A 25,165-nucleotide genomic window follows, 5' to 3' on the forward strand; every position below is an offset into this window, starting at 1 on the left:
AAGCTGATATGTCCAGGGTACCCAGTACCTCAATGGAAAAGTAGCTCTCTTGTATGCCTATATGGTGCCTTATCCACAGCAACACACCTCTTCCCTGAAGGACCTACTTTACATTTTGTAAAGGCAGTGGATTCCAGTTGAGTAGTGAGTCTGATTTGACCAGGCACATGTAGAGGCTTAGTCTGAAAGTGCTGCGGGTTTATTTTTTTACTCCGTTCAGGGTTTGTACAGAGCTAGCTTTGCATAACTGGACCTGGTAGCAGTTAAGGTGACTTTTTCAGAACTGGACCTGGCAGCAGTTAAGGTGACTTTTTCAGAACTGGACCTGGCAGCAGTTAAGGTGACTTTTTCAGAACTGGACCTAGCAGCAGTGGAGCTGCCTCTGTGAACCTGGCTATTCCTGTGAGAAATGGCCCAGGTTCCACGCAGGCATGTACAGCCCAGGCTGAAGCATGCACTGCAGCAACTACACTTTTCTGGGACCTAAATTAGACAGATTAAAGCTAGCTCAGATATGTCAACTCAGCCTGCAATGACATCCTGTGATTGCAGTATCGGCATATCTTGAGTCTGACTGGACTTGTGATCGCAGTTCAAGTGGGTGCGGATTGCTTTGTGAATAAGAGCTCAGATCCCCAACAAGGCAGGTAATTCACTGAAACTGTGGGGTCAGCCATATTTCTTATTTTATTTTTCCAAAGAAAAGGTAGTTGTGGTTTCATCTCCCTAATGACTCCGAAGTGCAAGTAGGGAAGAGACACGAGTAAAAGTTCCCCAGGAAGCCGATAAGGTTTTAAATGGGAGCTTGAGATGAACATTATATTGCAGACAGAATCCCTGGACATCCCTGGCCTTTACGCCTGCTAATGACACTTAGCAGGAGGGTTACCGTTTAATTGGATGATGGGCTTGTGACTATTCTTTCTGAATGCAGGCTTTACCACGGCCATCTATGCCTTTTGTTGCTGTCATGAGCTCCATTAGGGTATGTCTACACTACAGCGGGGAGTGAGCCTCACAGTGTGGGTAGGCAGATTCATGCTAGCATGCTAAAACTAGCAGTGGGGATGTTGTGGCTCTGGCAGAGACTCAGGCTAGTCACCTGATCTCAGACCCAAGGGGTTTGGGTGGGCTTGAGAGCATGAGCCACAATGTCCATATGGCAATCTTTAGCATGCTAGCTTGAATCCTACTAGTGTGAGTCTGTCTGCCCATGCTGGGAGGCTGACTCCCAGCTGTAGTGTAGACATACCCTTTGGGACTGTCCCTGAGGGCCACTTGGGAAATTCAGCTGGCTCAGAGTCCAGCTGTCTGCTTACTTTGTGGTGGTCCCCTCATGAAGCATATTGCACCATTGCTCCATCAACTGCTTCCTGCTTAGGCACCTAAATCCTGGGATCCATGAACGTCTCACCTAGACTGGACCTGAGGTCTCCCACCATCCAGGTGGGTACCCTAACCACAGGAATACAGAGTCAGTATCTCTCTCTTTCTCTCTCCCACCCCCCACCGCCCCACTGTGAATAAATATTTAAATAGTCATTGAACCAGAGAATGAGAGAGTGAGAATGACTCTGTAGTCCAGTTGTTAGGGTGGTGTGAGACCCAGAGTCCAGTCCTCTGGTCTTGCATTAGTTAATCCACAGTGGAACAGCTTCAACGGGAGATGTTGAGGGGTCCCCCTGCCCATACACACACACACACACACACACACACACACATCAGAACATAGGCGACGTGCGGGGAGGCATGTGGGATCAAGTCCCCCCCGCAGATTTCTGCTTGGCCTGCCAGGGGCGAGGGAGGGAGAGTGGCTCTGTCCTTCTCCCGCAGTACCTGTCCCCCAGCACACTCGGCCCCTGTCCCTAGCAGCCGAGCCCGTGTGGGGAGCTGAAGGAGTGGGACCAGCTGCTTCTCATGCTGGCTGCTCTGGGTTGCTGCTCTGTGCAATGCAGCAGCTGCCTGAGAGAGAGCTTGGCTGGGGAGGCAGCAGCCCAGCCCACCCGCTCTGGTTCCGGCTGCAGGGGACAGGCCGAGCGAGCTGGAAATATCCCAGGAGGGAGGGGAGGCTCCAGCTCTCTTTCAGGCAGCCACCATGCTGCAGAGTCAGTGACCCGGAGTGGCCAGTTTTAGCCGGTGTGAGAAGCGGCTCCCTCCCACTCCCCTCCTGGACCCAGCTGCCAGGGAGAGTGGGCAAACATGCTGGGGCAGAGGCACAGTGGGAGAAGGACAGGTAACTCTGGAGGGGTGGGGAGAGCATGGTGGCCCCGGGCTGGGCGCAGATCAGGGAGGTCGCTGGGCAGAGGAGACACGTAGGGCTGTCACATGTCCTCCCCTTTCAGTTGTGCCCTCCCCAGTGTCAGGAGGCATGAGTTGTCCATGCATCATAATATCCCATAGTCTGGTAATTGAGGCACCCTCCTGAGAGATGGTTTCTCCCGCTCAGGTAGACCAGGGAATTCCACATTCCAGGTGAGTGTTCTAACCACTGGGTTAAAAGTTCTAAGCCAGGTGGCACTGGCATGACGACCTCTAGCTGCTCGGTGTTGAGCAAGGCAGGCGCTGAACTCATTCCTACCAGAAGCAGCTTAGGCACCTAAGGTACCTGACTCAAGGAGATGCGTTCCTGTTGGTGGATTGCTAGCAGTGCTAGGCATTTCCGTGCAGCCTGAACTTTTTTGCCTATCTCTGAGGGAGGGGAGGGGCTTAGCACACACCCCTGTCGTTGGCAGCTCCCACGTAGCATGCTAGCTTTTGGGTGTCCCATTCTAAGGCACCTGTCTCTCCCCATTCATTGTGTAGGTGCCTAGCTGCCCTAACTCGGCTTTGTAGATCACAGTGTTGTTCCTGTGATTTTCTAGGAACCTAAAAGGAGGCACTGTGATGTTCAGTGTTGCAATGCCTAAATCCCTTTATGGATCCCACCCTGTGTCCTGACTATTTTAGGGGACACCTAAGTCTTCATGCTGCATCCTGGCAGTGGAGATCTTTGGGAAATTTGCTGACAATCTCTAGATTTACATACCTAAGGTCTGGGTACCAGAGATTCTCGGTAGAGAACCTTCAACTCTGGACTTTTCTTCATCTATGGTCAGGCAGACCCCATGGGCTAGATCCTCAGCTGGTGTAAATCAGAGTAGCACCATTGACTTCAGTGCACTTTGACTTCAGTGGATCTATGCTGATTATACCAATTGAGGATCTGGCCTGCGGAACAGTGACCTTCATGGCATATTGCACAGGCTGATGGGGTGAGTTGGGAAAGGCTGATTTTCTTGGTAGTTATTGGTAGGGAAAGTTTTTAGTCTGACAATGTGTCATTCTCGGATTACTTGATTTTATTTTTTGTATATGTGCTGATACGTGCATTAATTACACTGAAAACTAGGTAGCTAAATAAATCTAACTAGAATTAATAATTGCATACTGCAGTGCATTGTAACAATCTGAGACATAGACTTTGCTACAAATGGAATTTAAGATTGTTAGAGTTCATATATAAGTGGATCTGCTTTATCTAATTATTGCACTTTGCTTTCTAGATAGTATGCAAATACTGTACGAGGTGGCAACAATGCTTATATTTGTTAGCCAATTTTAAGTGGCCTTCAAATTTCCCTTGGTACCCTAGCCCTGAAGTAAGATAATATTGTGGAATTGTGGATGCCAACATAGCCACAATTTAAGGAGTGTTTATGTCTAAATCCATTTTTCTTTTGTGGTCCAGTCTTTATCAGCTGAGATATGTGAAGGATGGATAAATCAGTTCGGAAACATTCTCAGTAATTTAACAAGAAAGGGCTTTCATCTCAAGTCCTATAAGATCCAGGTCAAAACGAATATTTATGCTGCAGAAACAAGGTGGGGTGGAGAGAAGCAAACTTCCTCGTTTGGAAATCGCTACATCATATTTATTTTGCTTGGCTGTTTTCTGTCCCCCTTCCTTGTTTTTTGGATTTTGCTCTCTATTATTTTCCACCATTCATTGCATCAATGGGGAATTTATGCCTTTTGTTGTTGGCTGGTTTGCCAGGTGGTTATTGAGTTATTTGATTTGCCAGATTACTTTGATGTGGTCTGGCTATGCGTTTAGGCAGGTTGGCTTGTCTTTTGGACATGTTTTAGTATTTGTGTTGTGATTTCCGTACAGTCATTAGATCCCTTTGCAATAGGCATAGTACAAACTGATTCAATTAATAAGTAACAAATGTTACCTTTGTTGTGAAATGCTCAGAAAGCTGGCAACTATTTCTATGAACTGCCCCAGTAGCCTCACAGCAGGAGGGACAGAATGGGGCTCTGCAAAAGTCCATAAGTGAGAACAAGAAGGATTATTAATCAACCTGACTGCATTTCTTCTGAAATGAGGACAACCACCAAGAACACTCCTGCCCACTCCTAATGGTGCCCCGACCTGATATCAATGGCTGCTGAAATAAGGATCATCAGCAAGGCTCTTTCCTTACTCTCCATTGCTAACTGAAGATCACCTTAAGCTACGTTGTGTGGCATGAAATGGCCTAAATCCTGAGTAAAAAAATATGAGAAAACCTGTGCGTTGAACTAGCCAGTCACAAGCAGAGCTGGGCACAAAGTGGTAAGGATTGTCCATGAAAATTTGGAAAGAAACCAAGGTTTTTCATAATTTTTCTTGAGAATTTTTAGAGATTTATTTTTTGTTTCAAAAAACAGAAAACATTTTGGTATTTTGTTGAAAAAAAACCCCCAGAAAAATAGGAAATGAACAATAATTTTCATTTGCAAAACAGCTCATTTTTCAAAGAATTTCAACTAGCTGTAGCCACAAGCTTCCGAATAAACTTCCCCAAGAAAAAGTAGGAGGTCAGGGAGGTTAACTAAGATGTTTAGACAAAGAGCAAATGATTTAAGCAATGGAAGGCATCATGCCTTCTCAGAATGAGGCATTTAGCCACCTTCCCCATGAGTGGAGCCTCTGGTCTTCAGCATCCTGGGCAGGCTGCTTAGGGCAGCTGAGTACAGCAGTATTGAAAATCCTGATAATTCCACTGCACTGACAATTCTTCTAGGCTGATGGAGAACTAACCCTAGCTGGAATGTAACCTATCAACCCTGCCCCCACAACAGCATCCAGCCAGATCTCTGGGCTACAGAGGAGATGGAGCAATATAGTGCTCAGGTCTCCAGGGCCTGCATGTATTGAAGAGCACATGGAGTGTGGTGTTGGGGATTGAGGATAAAGTTTGTATGGTGCTAAGGGATTCACGGTTACATAGTTTCTCCAGTACTCCCTCCCTCTGGTGGGGGCCATGTAAGGGGCTGCAGAACATACTCTAGCCATTAGGCAAGGGCAGCTTTTTGTGGACCAGCTCTGTAGCCAATCTGCAGCCTTGGGAGAGACCCATCCCCATGCCCTTTGCACGTCTGCATGGCCCCTAGCCAGGCTCTTTGAACTGGGCATTGGAATTGACACCTTTTTGCCCAATTAAATATTTTTAAATGTATATGAAGTTCATTGCATTTTACCAGGGTTTGTTCTCTTTGTAGTAAGTGTGGATTTTATATGCATAAATGCCATCACTGTTAAAGAGGTTACTATATGCCTGGAACAAGTTCCCTTTCTTTGCTGACAAACTAGCTTTCCTTTCACCCCATTTTAAAATATCCTTTCATCCTGAATCAGGACAAAATGTCAAATTTTACAGCATGTTGAAAATTCTGAAATCTTTCATTTCAGAAACATTGAAATGACCTTATCAAACCATTTTGTTTCAATAATGTCAAAACATGATAGTATCAAATGTGAAATATAATGTACAAATGTAAAATATTAAACAAAATATATCCAAATTATAATGTAATAAATTACAAGGAAAGGGAAAAAAGTTTAAAAAAAAAATCAAAAGTTTAAATGATATGGAAAAATAAAGTCAGAATGAAGTGAAACACGAAAGTCAAAACGAAACAAGAAAGTAAACATGATTCAAAAAGTTATGAAGTTTTTCCATCAAAAATTTCATCAAAATTGACAGATTCCCATGAAATCTTTTGATTTTGATGAAATAGCATTTTCTGACAAAAATATTGCATTGAAAATATTTTGATTAGCTCTAATACCTAGAGATATAGATAAAGTAAGAGCAAATCTATGTGTTCAGTTAAATACATTTGCAAGAGACTTGTGCTTAAATAGCTAGAAACGGACGCCCCCATAGATTATTATTACATACCCTTAAGAAAGTTTTAAAATTGGCTTTCTGTGCCACTGACTAGATAAAGTTAGGCAAACTTCATCTCCAAGAAGCTACTAATATATATGAAAGAATCAGGGTGCTGTTTTGCTTTGGATAATTAATTAACCCAATTAGTTAAAGCTTGTACAGTGCTTTGATGGCTTAAAGAGCTAAATAAATGCCAGTTATTCTTTCTGTTTGACAATTGTGACCAGATATGATACTGCAAAATAAATCTTCCCTTAAATAATCCCTTAATAAATAGTTTATCGACCTTTGCATTATAGTCACAGATAGTCTTTGTCTGTGTCTGGTAACAGATATAAAAATGAAATCATGTATACAAATCCTCTTATTGGGGAGCAGCTCAGACTTAGCACTCTTCTCTCACCAAAACACAGGGGGGATGATGACATAAATGTCATTTTGGGGCATAGTCTATGTTTTCCCTGTATTCCTTTCCCAGTCTCCCTGAGACATCCCCTTTCATTTCCTTCCCAGCTCTGCTCGGTCAGAACGAGATCAAAATACAATGATCTAATTCTGAATTTTGTTTTGTCATTTTAATGTCTCCATTGCTTTCCATGTTGAGGATAGTGTATAGCTTTGCTAGTGGGGTGCCTACACATGGCTTGTAGGTGAAAGGATTGGGCATTCTTAGCAGCTGGCTGACTGTTGCAGGACTCCCTTCTACACGGTGTGAAAATGACCACGGACCCACCTTCACAACACAACGTAAGACCTTCCTCTGAGCGTTAACTTTTCTGCAGTAACTACCCAGAAGGTGAGCAATAACAAACAAAGAACAAAGTAGTACTTTTCTTGGTGTTCCATGAACCAATCTTCAGCCTGATTAATTGTTCTGTGTAGGACTGGATGCAGTCAGTTACCGTGATGAAATGGTGAGATTTGGGGGTTGTGTTTTTATGCTGGTTCTTCACTGGGTGAAGAGAAAGCAAGTTTGCAAATGAGAGAGTACAGCTTGGATGAGGAATGAACATCAGCGCATGAGGGAAAAATTGTGCTCTGCCTCTGATAGGGTGCATAAAGTAAGAGAAGTTGCAGGCACAATGGCAGAACTGGGTTCCAGACTATTGCCACTGTTGGCAATCTCATCTCCAAGTAGGGAAGTATGAGCAGGGCTCTGCCTCACAACTCGCAATACAGCCAAGACTATGTCTTAAAGCACAACTGAGCCCTGAATCTCTGATGTGCAGCTTGCAGAAACTTTCTTTAGATCCTTTCTTTTCTGAAAAAGTTAATGTTTAAATGGTCCTAAATATTTTTGAGGCCAAATTTTCAAAGGTCATTGGTTAAGTAACATCTGCAAAATTTGAATGAATCAGATGAACACACAAACCAAATATTTGAGCATGCAAGTGAACATTTACACATGCAAAAATTGGCAATTGTAGAGATGGAGCAAGTGGCAAAAATCTGGATCTAATTGTTTTGGGCAATGTTTGGGGTCAGGGTTTTGGTTTTGCCTGTTATAAATATAGGAGTCACCTGCAAAGCTTGGATCTAGATCCTGCATCTGAATGTAAACACCCCCATAGCTGAAGGTAGAGGGTATGGTGTGGAATTTTTGTTCTGATGATTTTCTAATGGGGCCAATATGATAGCATGCATAAGTAGTTTATTTAAGGTAGGCTTAGTGTCCCATTAAGCACGTCACACCTCTTTCCCCCCCTCTGTTCTCTCTACATTTGGGCCCTGCTTTAAAGTGACAGTCACTTATCAACTTTTTTTATGTCTCGTCGGAGTAATCTGAGCCACAGAATTAATGCAAACTGCAATTTCTGTAACCCTGGTTTTATTGGCCCAGTCTATACATTTGGGCACAAAACAATCAAGCAATTTCTTTTTATAACTGAGCAATCTCTTGTTTGGTTATAGTTCTCCAACATATGCAGCTTCTGGTGCAGTTGACCTGCACCTTCCCTTAACTTCTGGTCATCCAGCCTCCTCCTTGTCATCCCAGTCTGCCACTCTTCTTTTTAAAAGGCACAGTGCTGTTTATTATCTGGCATCCAGCACCTCCGGATGGTGAAAATTGGTAAAAACTCCACAAGGGGATCATCATGAAGATTTCATTCCCAGAAATCCATCCCTTCGGGTTTACTATGGGAAGAGGTAATCTGGGCCAATGGATATAACGACCAGTTATTACATCATATTGAAAATATTTTGTTTGAGCTTTGTAGATGATCTAATACACTGGTGTATTAAAATTTTACAATGCATCCCATGCCCTTGTCACTCTCTCTATCTCTCTATATATAATTGAAATTGTGTGATGCAGAACAAAGTTGTGAGTTAAAGAAGAAACAAATCACCAGGGTTTATTTTGTTCTTTATTTGTTGTACTTCAGCTTTGAAACCCCAGCATCAAAGTGTCAGAGAAATTTCTTCACTTTGCTTTTTCGCTTTCTGGACATTAAAGGGCACTTTCAAGTTAAACTTATAACATGCTTATGTGAAAAGTTACTTTATGAAGTGCATCTAAGCGAGTTGACCAAAGGGATTGTGAGGCTTCAAATTTAGCTTTTCACTCTGAAAGAGAAGTCAAATCTTGCAATCAGAGTGAATTATGGTTCCATTCCTAAACCACCTTTCACCAGCTACACAAAACACCCATGTTTGTGTTTGCCACAAGTGTTTGGGAGAGATGACTGTTCCTTTAGCCTTTGTTTGCTTATGTGTGGCTTAAGGCTTATGCAAAAATTGGCGCATAAGTATAAAATAGTTTCCTGCACAGCAATACCTCAAGGTTTTGAAGAGAGGTCAGCTTTTAGGCTTTACTTTAATTGTTGCTCTTGTAATCCCAAGATGCTGAATGCTTTTTTTATTGCAGACATGGGCTGGGTAGACAAAACTTTAAAAAAACTAAGTACGGTGCTAAGCTTCTGAATGTTTTCACAGGACACCTCAGGGAATGTAGAGCTACAGTAGCTTTTAGCCACTTCGGTTTTGTGAAAATTTGGTATTGTAAAGCCTTTCTCCAGCTGTTGAGGTTGAGAATCTCATTGTTGGGGATTAGTATCACAATGGAGCAAAGTTACTATCAGAGATCTTAAAGAGCAGTGTCTTTTTTTGAGGGGGGAGGGTCCTAAAACACAATTCCTTTAATTATACAGAGCAGGATGGCTTTTAAATTTCAGCTCTGAAGTTAAACAAAAACAGTTAGATAAAAGTTCCAGTGAACACTCAATCTTAAACAATTGATCTCTGGTTTTCCAACTTGTCTTGGATTCTAAGGCAAATGTCAGGGATAAAAAGTCCTTTCTTCTCACAATTTATGTATCTTCATTCAGTTCTCTCTTTAAAATACTGACTTTATTGTGGTTTACTGAAAATCTTCTCACTTCAGCATTTAGCTATAATATGAAGAAGGTAGTTTTATTAGTGGATCAATGCTAACACAGCTACAATGTGCTGCAGCCTTCACCGTAGGACGGGCTGGCTCAAGGATGATCTTTATTCTGAGATGCTATATGCTGCTGACTCTGTGTTATAAAGCCATCCCAATACCTCATCTTCTCCTTTCCTTTGGAGCAAAATGGCTTCAAGAAGTAGCTATACCATCTGAAAACCTGATTCTTTAAGGTTGGTTGCATTTCCTGCTGACATCCTCACTATTTAAAATTGATTGATAGACCTCAGCAAAAGAATGTTTTGCATGCTACACTGATCCCTTATTAAATCAGAATAATTCTATTCATTTTCTCCAACAGATATTTTTCTCATAGGTGATGATATAAGAATCTCTCCCACTGCTGTGGGCCCAATTTTTTCAATCCTTACTTAGGCCAAACACCCTTTAATTTCATTTCCTCATTTATGATCTTCTAGAAGAGCTATTATTTTTACAGCACTGTGGGGTCCTGCTCCATGATGAGGGCTCCTAGGTGCTATGGTAATACAAATAATAATAATACCAAAATATTTAGCTGAAGATTTGAAAGTAGGACTTATAAATATAGGGTGCAGGCAAAACTTGACTTATAAATATAGGGTGCTCTAGAAAGAAAGGTTTCCTTTTATTTTTCATCATATACCTCTTAGGAACTAGATTGTGCCCTTATTTCACTCAGGTGAGTAAGGTCGCCTTACGCAGCTAACCTGGATCTTGAGTCTGGGTCTGCTGCAGATCATGATCCCTGCCCTCCAGCTACTTGCAAATAGACTATTGGGGGATGGAGCAAAGACAAGAGTAGCTGGCCAGGTGTCAAGGGGGAAGTACTGAACTCTTTCAAGAGTTGCAATAACTTACATCCACCGCAGAGTGAGAGAGGAGGAATTGTGCCCCAAAGAATTGTCTCTGAGGCACAATGCCTTCTGGGGCTACTGCTCATTCATCAGCTCTTGCTCAGGGCTAAGCCTAAAGGCACAGTTCAGCCCTTTTGTGGCTGAAAGTGATTATTGATTTCAATGGGAGTTAGGTGCCTAAATACCTTTGAGGATCTGGGCTGAGGTGTTTGAATGCCCAACTTTAGACACCCTAAAGGGGCCTGGTTTCCAGAAGTGCTGAGCACCCATTCCCTGAAAATCAAGACTCTTCTAACATGTCTCAGGTTGGCCACCCAAAACTGGAAGCACCCAAAATCACTAGTCAATTTAAAAAAAAATTAAGCCATGCATTCCTACACGTTACTTCAATTGTATTATTTTTGTAGATAAGTTCATGGAGGATATGTCCAGCAATGGCTATTAGTCAAGATGGGCAGGGATGCAACCCCATGCTCTGGGTGTCCCTAGCCTCTGGCTGCTAGAAGCAGACGGTGGACAACAGAGGATAGATCACTCAATGGTTGCCTGTTCTGTTAATTCCCTCTGAAGATCCTGGCACTGGCCACTGTTGGAAGACAGTATACTGAGCTAAATGGACCACTGACCTGACCCAGTATGGCCATTCTTATGTAACAAATCATACAGGTATTTTGATGCATAAGGCCCTGATCATTCAGGGTGATTAAGACAGGTGAACCTTGCTCCTGCAAAGTCTCATTGAAGGCTCCTCCTAGGCACAGAGATATTGACAAATGCAAGGGTCCACCTCACTGCAGCATCAGGGCTGCAGTCAGCATTCACTGTGTGAACGTATCCATTACCTTCCATCGCTCTGTGTATGCTAAACATTCTAAAGCTGCTGCAATATAGTCATCTGGAAGAAAGTATCTATTTTAGGCTTATGCTAGAGCTAAAATCCATCAGGGTGCCTGACAGTAGTTCATCGTAGAGCTATGAATAATGTATTACATATTTTACCAGTTGTGAGGTAGTGTTAGCTGAATTAATCCTGTTTGATTTCTTTATATAAAAAAAACTAGTTTCCTTTTAGATCTTATTCTTCCTATAGTGAAACAGGTATTTGAGTAAAGTAAGTAATTTTTCTTCCTGTCTCCTTTAGAAAAAAATACTTGTGGGTTCTTTCTCTTTGACTTAAACACATTCATCCTCCCTAAAGCTTTTAAAAGAAGCAGAGCTTTCAAGATCAAAGATATTCATACAACACCTGTACTAACACTATTTTCAATTGCTGTTGACCATTCTTTGTGATATTGTTTTATGCAGGTGCTTTGTCACTTAAATATTTAGGAATACAAAAAGTATGAACACTGAGTATCTGTGTGTATCTTTTTATCAAACTTACAAAAGAAGAGCTTGTTGATTAATCAAAAAATAAATAGATGGATATAATCGCTTCACTCCACTGCTATTTGTGGGTTCATATTCTTTGAGAATATTCATATAATCATGAAAATGGTTGTGAATCCTGGAAGTTTTGCAGATTTTAGTCATGAATAATTTTTAACAAAATTTGGACTGGAAGTATGTTGTTTGGATTTGCCAGTCATCCTGTCTTATTACTCCTTTTAAAAATGTTTCAGTTGGCCAGTCAGAGATCAGAAATAATTCCATGTGAATTAAGTTACCAGTCATACACAGCAGGTAGAGGATATTGTATATACTCAAGGGAGCAGTTTGCAAGAAAACCATAGGCTTAACATTGTTCATGCAAACTAGTTAGCAAACACTCATGAATAACAAATCAGAAATCCGTATCCCTTCACAAACAATCCATGAACAGAAAAAAGGGATAAACTCATAGCAACTATTGGTCACAACAAATGACTCAACCAGTTCTATTTGCAAGTATATTGAATTTTAAATCATATCGTGCTGAGGCAGAAACTCCCTTTTAACTTTTATTAACAGTAAACCAGCTAGATTTCAAGAATGAACCTAAGAAAGGAAACTAAATACATTAAAGAGATGTCTACGTTTAGGATGCATTGACCATTGAAGTCAGTGAGAATCTTTCCATTGGCTTCAATAGGCTTGGGCTCAGGCCCTTAAAGAAGGAACTAAATCTACTTTCTCACCTGATATGAAATTTGCACTTTAGAAAGAGTTATTTGTCAAAGAATACATTTACTTTCTTTACAAAATCTGACATGAAGTTTTGCTATGTTGGGGTTAACAGGTTTGTTTAGTTTAATTGGCAATTTTATTGTATTGCCCAGGTCCACCTAGAAGCAGGACAAGAATTGTTTAAAGGGAGAGTATGGGATGATCTAGCCCCAGGACAAGTGCTCAAACATCAAGGTGATGGGCACCATATGAGGCTCTGAAGAGAACTGAATGTTCATACTGCTGTGCTGGGGGGTGGGGGAGGACTGCAATACATGCCAGTTAAAGGCAGAAAAATGCTCACTAGAAAATGGAGTGATATAAGTTTCAAGAAATTTATTTTGTGCCTCTTGTTGCTGAAATAGCAGTGAGAAGGCAGGAACCACTATTTACAATACATCACATACAATAGCACAGACTGAAGTAATGTGAACATGTTCCAGCTTTTATGCAGATATAATGGAAAGTGTCTTTTTTTGTTGTTGTCATTTTTTGGATGTAATGAGTAGTCCTCTGCTGTGTCCTGACACATTGTGTCAATCCTGTTGTGACAAAAGTACAAACTGGACTATGGGACCACTGTGTCCCCTTTAACTGTGGATCAGGGTACCTTTCACACTGCTCTGCTAGTGACAAGCAGCCCCTTCAGGCTTCACTTTCACACAGCCATTAGCATGTGAAGGCACACCCAATGTTACATGCAGGCTTGCACAGTCACTCATTAACTATACACAGGCAGACACCAGCAAATCCCACCAGCCCTAGTCTTGCACCCCCCAAATGGACCGTTTTACACTGCTCAAGACTTTCTCTTGAACAATTCAAGCTCATTAATTAATTTGCCACTTCATCAAGGGATAGTGGGCATGCACCAGCCATTGTAATCTGAGCAGATTACCCAAGCACTTTAGACAAACTCACTGGTAAAGACAAAACAGTAAAATAAGTTTATTAACTACAGAAAGATAGATTTTAAGTGATTGTAAGTGTTAGGCATGGAGGTCAGAGTTGGTTACATAAGAAATAAAAGGTAAAATTGAAGTCTAAATCCTAAACTTTATCAGGCTAAGCAAGATTTGAATTAAACTTTTTCTCACCTTACTGGACATTGCAAGCAGAATTCAGTTCACAGTTCATACTAGCTAGAAAGCATTCTAGCTAGGACCATCCCTTCCTCCCCAGTTCATGAAGGCTTCTCTTTGTCTTCCAAAAAATCTTGTTTCCAGGTGTTGAGATGGGGAAGAGAGAGGTGAAGTGGTGATGCCATTGCCCCCCCCCCTTTTATACTCTCTTCCAGGTGCTGGAAAGATCATTGCTGTGTCACAGGGGTTAGACAGCCACCATTGTGTACATGCTCTCTCAGGAGTCTCTGGGAGGAGCCCATTGGGAAAGTAGATTCTCCTTAGTGGGCCACCAACACATGGCTGGCTAGTACTAATGTAAATCTGAGAAGTCAGTTTCTCCTTTGTTGCCACTGAAGGGCTATCTGTGGGCATCTACCAGACTCAAACATATTTCAATAACAACCATATAACAAAATATCATAACTCCATATACAATGATGTTATGCATATTTTGAGAGAACAATGAGTTTCAGCAAATCCTGACTTTTCATATATCTTACAAGGCATTCTTTGTACAAACTATCATAACCATATATAGCAGCGGTGAATATATGGGTCCAGGGTGCTATTTTCAGATACGTTATGTCATATCTGTCTTAACAGTAGCTGAAATAGGAGTTGGAGCACCACTAAGTGTAAACCCCAGCTCCAGTCACTGAAATAGGTTATACAGATGGGGGTGGGGAGAATTGACTCCCAAATCAGAAACCCTGTCATTTTTATTCTGAAAGCTGAATGTATAAAATAGTCTAGACACTAGAGTTGCACAAATTTCTCCAACAGGGGGCACATTCCTCCACAGTATATGCTGAGTTCCCTTGACAAATGTTATCCTCCCCCACGTGCACTCTTCAGTCTCACAATATTTCAGAATACAAACCTCTGTCTCTATTAAATAAACTGTAAGAATCAGCCAGGAAACTTCACAAATACTGCAACACCTACACTCTGTTGCAAATTGTAAAATGTGTCAAATGTCTATATGCAAATAGACTTCCTGACAACAACCCCCAGTGGGGAAAATACAGACCACAAAACTGATTGGACTCCAAAGGTTATTTTCAGCAGCTATTATTTTTACAGTTTGACTTATCATTGTTTTTATAAGAAATTTGGAGGTAGGCATATGTGTGTGTGTGAGAGAGTGAGAGACAGAGCAGGAGAGTTTGTATATGGGAGAATGAAGAGAGTAGAGACCGGCCACCAGATCAGAAATGGACGGTAATGACAAAGGGACACGGGTTCAAACACAATGTGCCACTTTATCCTTGGTGGGTCATACTGGCCTCTGCCACATACCAAAGGGGTCCTTTTCTTGCACTTTGGCAAGGCTTGTATAGCTTGTCAAGCCAATAAAGTCTCACTGAATTGAATTGCATGTGAGTGGGATGGTGAAAGATATAGATAGATAGATAGATAGATAGATAGACAGATCACATGAAAGATAAAAGAGGTTATAATAGCTCTTACACTGAACTGATAAGACCTCACCTGAACAGCTGTATTCATTGCAGGCCTTTATATTTTAAAAAGGACAGTTTAGCTAAAGCACATGCATTGTGCTCTGAAGAACACCAAAAGTTGGCTATGGCAAACCAGCACAGAAAGTGAATTGCACAAGAATCCTCTGTCACCGTCCTAGAAATGTTGATCCTTTTCTTGTAGACAATGCAAGAGAAAATGTCACTCCTCATTCTTATGTATGAGTTCCGCTGTATTCCTTTTACTGTTGCTGTGATGTGTTGCACAATACCATATATTTCACCATGATGTCTGTTTTGTAGAATGTCCTTCAAGATCCAGAGGCATAAAGTGTAAGTCGTGTTTATTCAAAATAGCCCCATACAGCTGATATTTGGCTCTGTATCTGCATTTGAACTTTTTCAGCCTTCAGGAGTTTTGTCTGGCTTATTATAGAACTAGGAATTTACCATGAAGTTTACATCCAAATTCTGGGTTGTTCAGATCCAGAGTTTTTCTTCAGAACCATCTCTGGGTTTGTCTATTTAGTGACTATGTGGCAAGCCAAGGTGTGAATGGACAGCACTCCAGCTTGCCATGCACTAATGTGTGGACACTGTTATGGTGCACTGAAAGTGTACAGTGCACTTTCAAGCCTAGCAGTGTCCATTCGGCACATTATTGTGCAGCACGCTTCTATTTACGGAGGCCAGGTCTACATGACAAAGTTTTGTCAAGATAGTTTCCAACAAGTTCCAGGTTTGCTGGAAAATGGGCTAGCTTTACTTTTTGCACACAAGTGGGCTGAGGTTTCTGTATGTGACAAAACACGTTTCAGTAGCTGGGTTTGATCTGTGGGGCTTGGAATTTCATAAGGAAAATTTCACCCAGGTGCAGCCCGATGAGTGAGTTGCACTATGAACACAGTTTCAGCTTTACCTAAAAATGTTTGCCTTTGAGGTTTCAAGCCTCACCCTTAGCCATTATTTGAATGCATGTTATTTTATTTGTGTTCTAATATAGCATGTCCAAGATGCAGGTGTTGTATTGAAATGATGTCTTGTATACTGCCTATCTTGAACCTGTGTGTGGGAGGTGATCTTATGAAAAAGTGCCTGTCTCTTAATACATGTAGGAGGGTATGAAATTGGAGCATAATAATCATTAATACTTTGCAACTTTAATGTCTCCCATCGAAAGATCCCAAGGTGTTTTATGAACATCAGTTAGCATAGCGTCCAAGTGTCCTATGGAGTAGGTATTATCACCCTCGTTTTACATATAAGATGAGGTACAAGGAGGTTAAAGCCAAAATTTTCAAGCATGAAATTTTCAATCCAGTTGTGGTGACTTAAAAGAAATTCCTATAGTTCAGAGAAGAATCCAGGCTTCCAAGGAGGCAGCCCTGTCTCGTATCTACAGCAGGGGATTGGGAGTTTATAAAGAGCTGTGAATAGCAGCGAAGCTTTGTGTTCTGTTTCCAGCTCCTTATAACTATTCCCATCCGCATCTGTGCCGGTTACATTGCCGGTACCACAAGATCTGACACCTGGTAAGGAAGCAGTAAATTTACTTTCAGTGGGAAGGGAGGTGGGGGTGGGGTGTGGGGAGTGGCAGCAGCCAGAAATGTAGGGGAAGACCAGGCCTTACCTTCTTCAAAGTTGCCTCTTCACTTTCCCCTGGGGAATTACTAGTCCTGTTGAAGGTGTGAGGAAGCCAGCACTCTCTTCCTTTGATTCCTCACATCCTGTGGGCCCACAGCCTGCACATCAACCAGCCCCTCCATTGATCTACCTTCCACGCAACCATGCTTCAGGATAAAATGCCACACTAACCATAAGTTGTCTGAATGACAAGCAGCAAGTAGCTCCCAGCACCCTGAGAGCCAACAGGTGGCCTGGTATCCAAAATCTGTCACTATGTGGCAAAAGCAGGACTGGAAGTAACTAGTAATGATTCAAAATAGTTTCTGTGGCATACCTTCAGCCCTAGTGATCAGTTTACATTCTCTCACTTGCAGTAAGAAGGGTTGTGGGGGGGTGTCATCTTTGACTCCTTCCTTTCTCTTATCTCACACATCCAGGACATCTAAATCCTGCTCTTCTTCCTTCCTAACAACTGTGATGTCTGACCTTACCTTTCTGTCTGTGCAACTGAGACTCTCAGCTGGGCCCTCACCATCTCCCAGCTTGCAACGTCCTCCTCTACACTCATATCACACCCCTTCAATTCATGCAAATTGCAGAAATTCCACCTTGCCTGACCATGTCCCCCACTTTGTATCCTCAGTTTTCCCCTCTTTTCCACCATACCAGCTATAATCTTCTTGTCCTCACATTGCAAACCCTTTACAACTCTTCCCCCACATTGTCCCCCACCACCTCCACTCTGTTGATGATACCAGCCATCCCCCATTTGTCCATTTTCCCTGTTGCCACTTATGTGTGGAATGTCCTATCTGAACAAGCTCAGAAGGCCACTACCTGTCTAATCCTTCAGGTCCCTCCCTGAGACCCACTTCTTGCCTACAAGAAGTTTGCTAATTAATACCAATGAAGTAGAGTCCCGTCCGGGATAGTAGATATTTTTGTATTTATAAAATAGACTGCCTGACTATATTTTGTGCCTCTCCTCTACCCTTCATTTATCACTGATCTGCTTAGATCATGAGCTTTTGGGGGCAGGACAGTGTTTCAGTGTATTTTTACATAATTCAAATAAACAATAAGTAACAGGCACCTAATTCCCGCTGAATTTTGGGTACCTCACTACCACTTGTGAGTTGGAAATCTACCCCACTGTTAATAACACTTGCTGTACTTGCTGGCACAATATGCTTTAAATGTGCTGTGGTTTTGAAATCTTTCTCCCATCTCTTTTTATTTCCCATAAAAATAACATGATTCAACCCTGTCGATGTTGTGATGTCCCGTCCCTTTAAATGGTCAGTGCAAAGCCTCACTTTTATGTTAGTTTCAGTTTTGCAGCCAGAATAATAAAGTTGCCACAGCAGACAGCTGTTTCTTTCAGCTCCCTCTGTGTCTCTTTCTGTCTGTCTGTCTATCTCCTTCTCTGCTGGCTCCAGAAGTATAATCGTGATGATGAAAAATGTATTGTGTCCAGTGCTGCCTCTGCCTGAAGAAGATGAAGAAAAAGAAGGAAGCAAATAACACTGTAAAACATGGGGACAGAAGTCCATATAGAGGCACAGGGTGACAGACTGCTGTTGTTGCTGCTGGGACCTTGTGAGCCAGCCAGCTAGAGTTGGGGAAATAGGAAAATAAAGATAACACAAAGGATAAGAGTTCTGCAATTACTGCCAGAATTGTTCAAACAGAGCAGCGAAGTGGAAGCAAGCATCCAGCTTGACTGACCATGTGCAAGTAGGCAGAGAAACAGCTTAGTCAGCATTAAGGGTGTGTCACCAGCAGAGGGAGACCAAGTACAGACAAAGGAGTGTGTAAGCACACAGCCAGCAGAGGGTGCTGAAGCCCAGATAGTGCAGTAACAACAACAAAATTCCCCATGGCAAAGGCATACAAGAGGTATGAAGTCCAACAGGAGAACGGAGAATTGGCACCGTTTGTGGGTGCAGCTGGTGAGTTTGATGAAAACCACAAACCATGGATGGTGTACCTCGAATGTTTTGAGCAATTTGTAATCTGCAACACCATTCCAGATGGACAACGAGTTTCAGCCTTGCTGACAGTGATGTGTCTGAAGGCATACCGAGTGCTGTATGACCTATTGTCTCCCACTGTGTGGAACTGCCACGTACACTGCAATTACTGCAGTAATGCAGGAACATTTTTCTCCTATCCCGTCGATGACAACACAATGATAGTGACTTCATCAGTGACGTCAGGGAAGTGGAGAGTCAGTAGTGCAGTATGTTGCTGCTTTAAGGAAGTTATTAGAGCATTGTCAGTTTAGACAAACATTCAGTGATGCCTGGCATGACCAATTAGTCTTTGGATTATGCAATGACCAGGTCCAAAAGAAGTTACTGATTGTATCAATGCTTACAGTCAAGAAGGCTGTTGAAGTAGCAGTTGCAATGGATATGACAGAGAAGGATTGTCTGGAATTTAGTGTGAACCAAGAAGTTTGCCTCCCGCATTGGTGAGACAGAAGACCATCGGAACATAAGGAATTTCCATGTGGCCACTGTGCACAAACTACGCATGCTGAGAAGGGCTGTGGGGCATGCCAGGTTATTTGCAGAAAGTGCCAGAAGAAAGGACACATCACTGTGACCTGCCACACAGGTCAACAACCATTAACACAGAGAAACCATACATCCAAGAAGACGCCTATGAGCCTAAGAAAGGATGAAAGTTGGGAATTCATAATGTGGAAAAAAGACAAGAGCTCTAGTGACACTGACCAAGACCTAACACTACAGTACATGTGTTATCGGAAGCTGAAGTGAGAGAGAGCATCTGGGTCCCACCTTTGATCAAAGGAGTTCAAATCCAAGAATGGTGCTTGATACCGGAACTGTTTCACTGATTTCTGCATCTACCTATCACCAGACACTCCAGGTGAAAGTTCAACTAGATGGCCAATTAGTCATTGTATGCTGATATGTGATTGATGGAAAGTATCCACCATTATTTGGTAGGTCTTGGCTTGAGAAGCTCAAGATGAATTGGACTGAGATCAAGGTAATCACAAAAGCACCATGAAATTTTCAGGAAATACTGGACAGACGCTCCAAAGTTTTTGAAAAAGAGCTTGGACAGATGAGTAATATATCAGTGAAGCTCACTGCTAAGTCTGACAATCAGCTGAAACATTGCAAGCCCAGAGGTGTGCCTTATGCTCTGAAGCCTCTGTTGGAAGCTGATTTGGACTGCTTAGTGAACATCAGAGTCTTGTCACCGGCTACACTCATTGAACCAGTGATCAAGAAGGATGGCGCAGAGCAAATTTGTGGAGATTTCAAAGTGACACTGAATCCACTTTTATGAGCAGACCAATATCAGCTACCATGTATTGAAGATTTGTTCACTACCCTTAGTGGTGGACAGTGTTTCAGCCAACTGGATTTGCTCAGTGCATACCAATAAATGGAGATTGATCTGGAGTCTCACAAATATCTCACAATCAACACACACAAAAGCTTGGTTTTTCACAACAGGTTGCTTTTTGGTATCGCATTGGCACCTGCTCTGTTCCAGAGATCCATGGATGAAATTCTGAAGGGACTGAATGGAGTTCAGTGCTATTTGGATGACATCCTTCTTACAGAGAAAGATCAAGAAGATCATGTTTGAAATTTGAACACTGACTTGCAACGTTTGAAAGACCATGGACTCAGAATATGTCAAGACACATTTGAGTTTTTCAAACATTCGTTTGAATACTTTGGACATGTAATTAAGCCACTGGCTTAAGGAAATCACCAGAGAAAGAGAAGGCAGTTCTTCAAGTACCACCACCAGAGATCATGTCCCAAGTTACATTTATTCTTAGGACTGCTTAACTATTATGGTAATTTTCTGTCTAATCTGGTAACAGTATTGGCACCTTTACATGAACTGTTACAAGCAAAGAAAAAATAGAAATGGACTAAAGAGCTTGAGTGTGCATTTAAGGGGAGCAAAGAAATTTCTGATAGCCAAAGTTCTTACACATTTTGATGATTTGCTGCCATTGCAATTGGCTGGTGATGCTTCACCAGATGGAGTTGGTGCTGTTCTTTCTCACATTTTTCCTAATAGTGTGGAGAAACCAATTGCCTTTGCATCACAAACACTCACTACTCCTGAGAAGAACTATGCACAAATAGAGTGAGAAGCTTTCAGCATCATCTTAGGAATTTGGAAGTTCCATACCTATCTGTATGGTAGACATTTTAACTTGCTGATGGATCATCACCCATTACTTTCCATTTTTGGCTTGAAATATTCCATCATTAGCTACTGCTCCTTTGCAGCAATGGGCATTGCTACTTTCAGCTTATTCCTATACTATTCAATTTCATAAAAGCATTTGGCACAGCAATGCTGATGGTCTGTCGCACCTGCCATGTCCAAAGAAACTTCAGACAAAGTGTTATATCTCAATTTGAAGGATAGGTTGCCCATCACGAGCACCCACATCAATAAAGAAATAGCTAAGGATTATGTGCTTTCTCTTGTGAAAGGGATGGTACTACAGGGTACAGTGTCGGATCAAAAGAATCCCCAATTTACACAATTCATACCATGTCAATGTGAATTATCTGTGAATAATGGTTGTATCTAATGGGGAATGTGAGTGATCATTCTGAAATCACTTCAATCTCATGTTTTGGAAGATTTTCATGAAGGTTATTTTAGCTGCACCACCATCACCATGTTACCCCGAAACAGCATGAAAATCAGTTGTGCGCCTGGACTTAGAAGATATTTAGTCAGTGATTTGCTATTCCGGGGGAGAATAATCTCTTGCAATTGAAGAGTCTGCAATAGTTCACTTGCAACTTTTAGTTAGGTTATGTATTGTTTCATGTTAGCCATGTAAATGATAATATATATCTACATGCTTGGAAAGTTTTTTAAAGTAGGATGGAGGAATGTGATGTCCTGTCCCTTTAAATGTCCAGATGGCCCTGTGCTCTCCCACACTCCTCCACACTTTCCGTTTTTCAGACAGCTACCACAGCAGACGGCTGTGTGTCTGTTAGCTCCCTCTGCATCTAACTACCTATCTCCTCTGCTCGCTCCAGAAATATAAGAGATGGCCTGTCATGGAATCCTGAGAAGCAGTGTCTTTTTTATTGTTAAACCAACATTTTCAAAACTGACTAGTGCTTCTGGATACCTCCATTTTTGGGTGTCCAACTTGAGATAGAGAGATAGAAAGAGAGGGTGGATGCCTCATATTTTCTGAGAAGGTATCTCAAGTTGAAGAGCAAAACACTGAGTCACTCACTGACACCAGTCAGTTCTGAAAATCCTGACCGTAACTATTAATGACACACTTATCCCCATGGTATCTGAGCCCCTATGAGAGAATTTCTGTAGTAATCAGGAACACTAGGAAATCTTGAATGCAGCACAAAGTTAGCTCTGTAATTTTCTGGTTTTGGTTGCCCTTTGTGGTACTGAGCCCTGCTCGAGAGCATTTTTCCTTCCAACCAAATTGGCATTTCCAGAAACCTTGTCCACTGGAAAACAAGGCTTCCTCATGCACCCAGGAAAAAAGGAGGAGATGGTGGAGGAGGAGTGGAATGGAGGGTGTATGTGTGTGAGTGAGTGAGAGAGAGAGAGAAAAAAACATTGGAGCAGTTGAAATAAAAAAGAGGAGAATGAAGTAAGGAGAAGAAAAGACGTACAAGGAGAGAAATCAGAATAGGAGTCAGGGAGAAAAAAAACTTCCATTATCCAAGATTACCTATTTTAGGTTAAAATTACCTCATGTACTTATCTCCTAAATATTGAGGGTGCCACTACTACTTTAGAAGCTACCTACTACCTTTTGTTCCAAAGTCCAAATTTTCATTCTGTTCCCTTGCATAGTGCCTACTGTATATTTAATCTTATAGATGTGTGTGACAGGTATGAAAGAAAATAGGTCAACAGTACTTAAGATAAGTAATACTTTAATCAATTTTAACGTAACTTCTGATGGCTAGTGAGTGATGATAACATACTGCCTTCACTAATTCTCCTTTAAAGTAGCCGGGACATTAAAAAAATCCTATTGTATAAATTGCTTGGAGGACACAAATTATCTGTTTTATATTCCCAGAGAAGCTATAATATCCAGTGAGATAATGGTAAGGACATGCAATATTTTTAGTATCCACCCTGATTATTATTGATATACAGTGTACATGTAAATTGAGCCATCTTCAGTCCTGTGCTGATGAATCATTAATGTATAATGGAGCTGATGACACTGAAGACCTTAATGATGAGTTGAGGCTGGACTTTCAGGACATTTACACATTTTATGCTTGCTTAACAGAGCTCTGCACTCATCTTTTTCAGTACAACCTTCTAAAGGAGCTCATGTGGGGCTGGAAACAGTGCCTGAAAAACAAAGTGGTGATTGTTTTGGAAATTAAAGATTTTAAATTCTGTATCATTATTGCAATTTTTAACAGAAAATGCACATGAACTTTCAGTATGATCAGCAACTGCAAGGGATGGACAATACAAATGGCTTGTAAAGCTAATATTCTCACTGAAGAATATTGGAACCAGATCTCCAGAAGAATGAATCAACGTGGCTCCATTGACGTCAAAAACACTTTGCTGAATTCAACCCCATTGAAGGCAATGGTGTTATGTCAATTTACATCAGACGAGGTTCTTCACCATGAATTCAGCTGAGGTATGCAGCTCTAGGAACAAGGAGTGTAGGTCATACTTACAAGATGGCAGACAGTATCCTGGAATGCAGTGATGCTGAAAAAGACTAGGGGGTGATGGTAGACAATCAGCTGAACATGAGCTCCCAATTGATGCTGTAGCTGAGAGGGTGTATGCAGTCCTTGGATGTATAAGAAAGACAATATTCAGTAGAGTTATAAAGTATGGCATTAGTGAGACCGTTACTGGAATACTATGTCCAGTACTGGTGTCTATACTTTCAAAAGGAAAAATTGGAAAAGTTTCAGAGAAGAGCCGAAGAATGCCTCAAGGTCTGGAAAACATGCCTCGTAGTGAGAGGCTTAAGAAGCTCCATATATTTAGTATATCATAGAGAAGTTTAAGAGGTGACTTGATTATCTACAAGTACCTACATGGGAAGAGATTTCTGATAGCAGAGGGGTTTTTAATCTAGCAGAAAAGGGCATAACAAGATCGACTGGAAGCTGAATTTACACAAATTCAGACAAGAAATAAGAAAAAAAATTAATAGTGAAGTTAATTAACCTTTGGAACTGCTGACTAGTACCAACAGTGCCATCAGTGGGGCAGGATTTCATTCCACGTGTAGACAGCGCCTCGTTAATTTTTTCTACAGACTCAAGCAAGACATGCTCCCACAAAGGATGTTCTTAGAATAGTTTTTTACTTTAGTTGTATAACTAATTAATTTATCTAAAGAGAAGGAAGATATTATGTATAAAATATTATTGCTGACACTATACGTTTTGATACTGTTCTCATTGTACATTCCAGACAAGAGACACTGCACTGCAATGTAGACTTTAAAGTTGCATATGAATTTTAAAAACTGTTAGACCAAATTTCTTCGGACCTACTTTTGTTTTGATATTTGAATATGCTATTCATTTCTACCCTTGTACATGTGTTTTGTGTGTGAGTTTTGAAGTTAAAACATGAAACTCTTCATCGGGCAAAATCGTTATGCGCTGAATGTAAATGACTAGTGTCTTAAAGCAAAAGGGAACTTTTCTGCAAAACTCAACTAATCGTTTAAAGTCACTGTGTGGGGTATAGTTCACATAACTTTTTTAATCCTATTGAATACAATAAAAAATTTTAAGGACACTTTGGTCTATTTTTTCCCTGTGTGTGTGACTCGGGCCTTGCAGAAGTCAGTCTGAGAACAGCTAGCCTATAGTAAAGTGAGGTGAGTTGTGCTTCTCTGTTCTAGGGAGCAGCCTGCTTTGTCTCTCGCTGTTTTGGGGTGCTTGTGTTTTATTGCTCTGAATTCTAAGAAATAAAGTAGTGTTATGTTGCAACCTTCCAGCAAGGGTATTTATATTTTTATCTTTGCGAATGCTGTGAACATACAGTAACATTTGTTTCAGGAGGACTCTGCTGGGAGATGGGGAAGAGCTGCAGAGCTAATCCACAGCCACTGCTCTCTGTCTATGGCCCCCACCACTGGGGTCACTGAACTATTTTCATCCTCAGGTCGTAGTCTCTGCTCCACATGCACCTACCTTTAGATGGAGGAGAGAGAAACAATAGTGAAACCCTGTGGTCACAGGTTTCAGAGTAACAGCCGTGTTAGTCTGTATTCGCAAAAAGAAAAGGAGTA

Source organism: Caretta caretta, chromosome 2 (assembly GCF_965140235.1).
Source record: "Caretta caretta isolate rCarCar2 chromosome 2, rCarCar1.hap1, whole genome shotgun sequence".
In the NCBI taxonomy this organism is placed as follows: Eukaryota; Metazoa; Chordata; order Testudines; family Cheloniidae; genus Caretta; species Caretta caretta.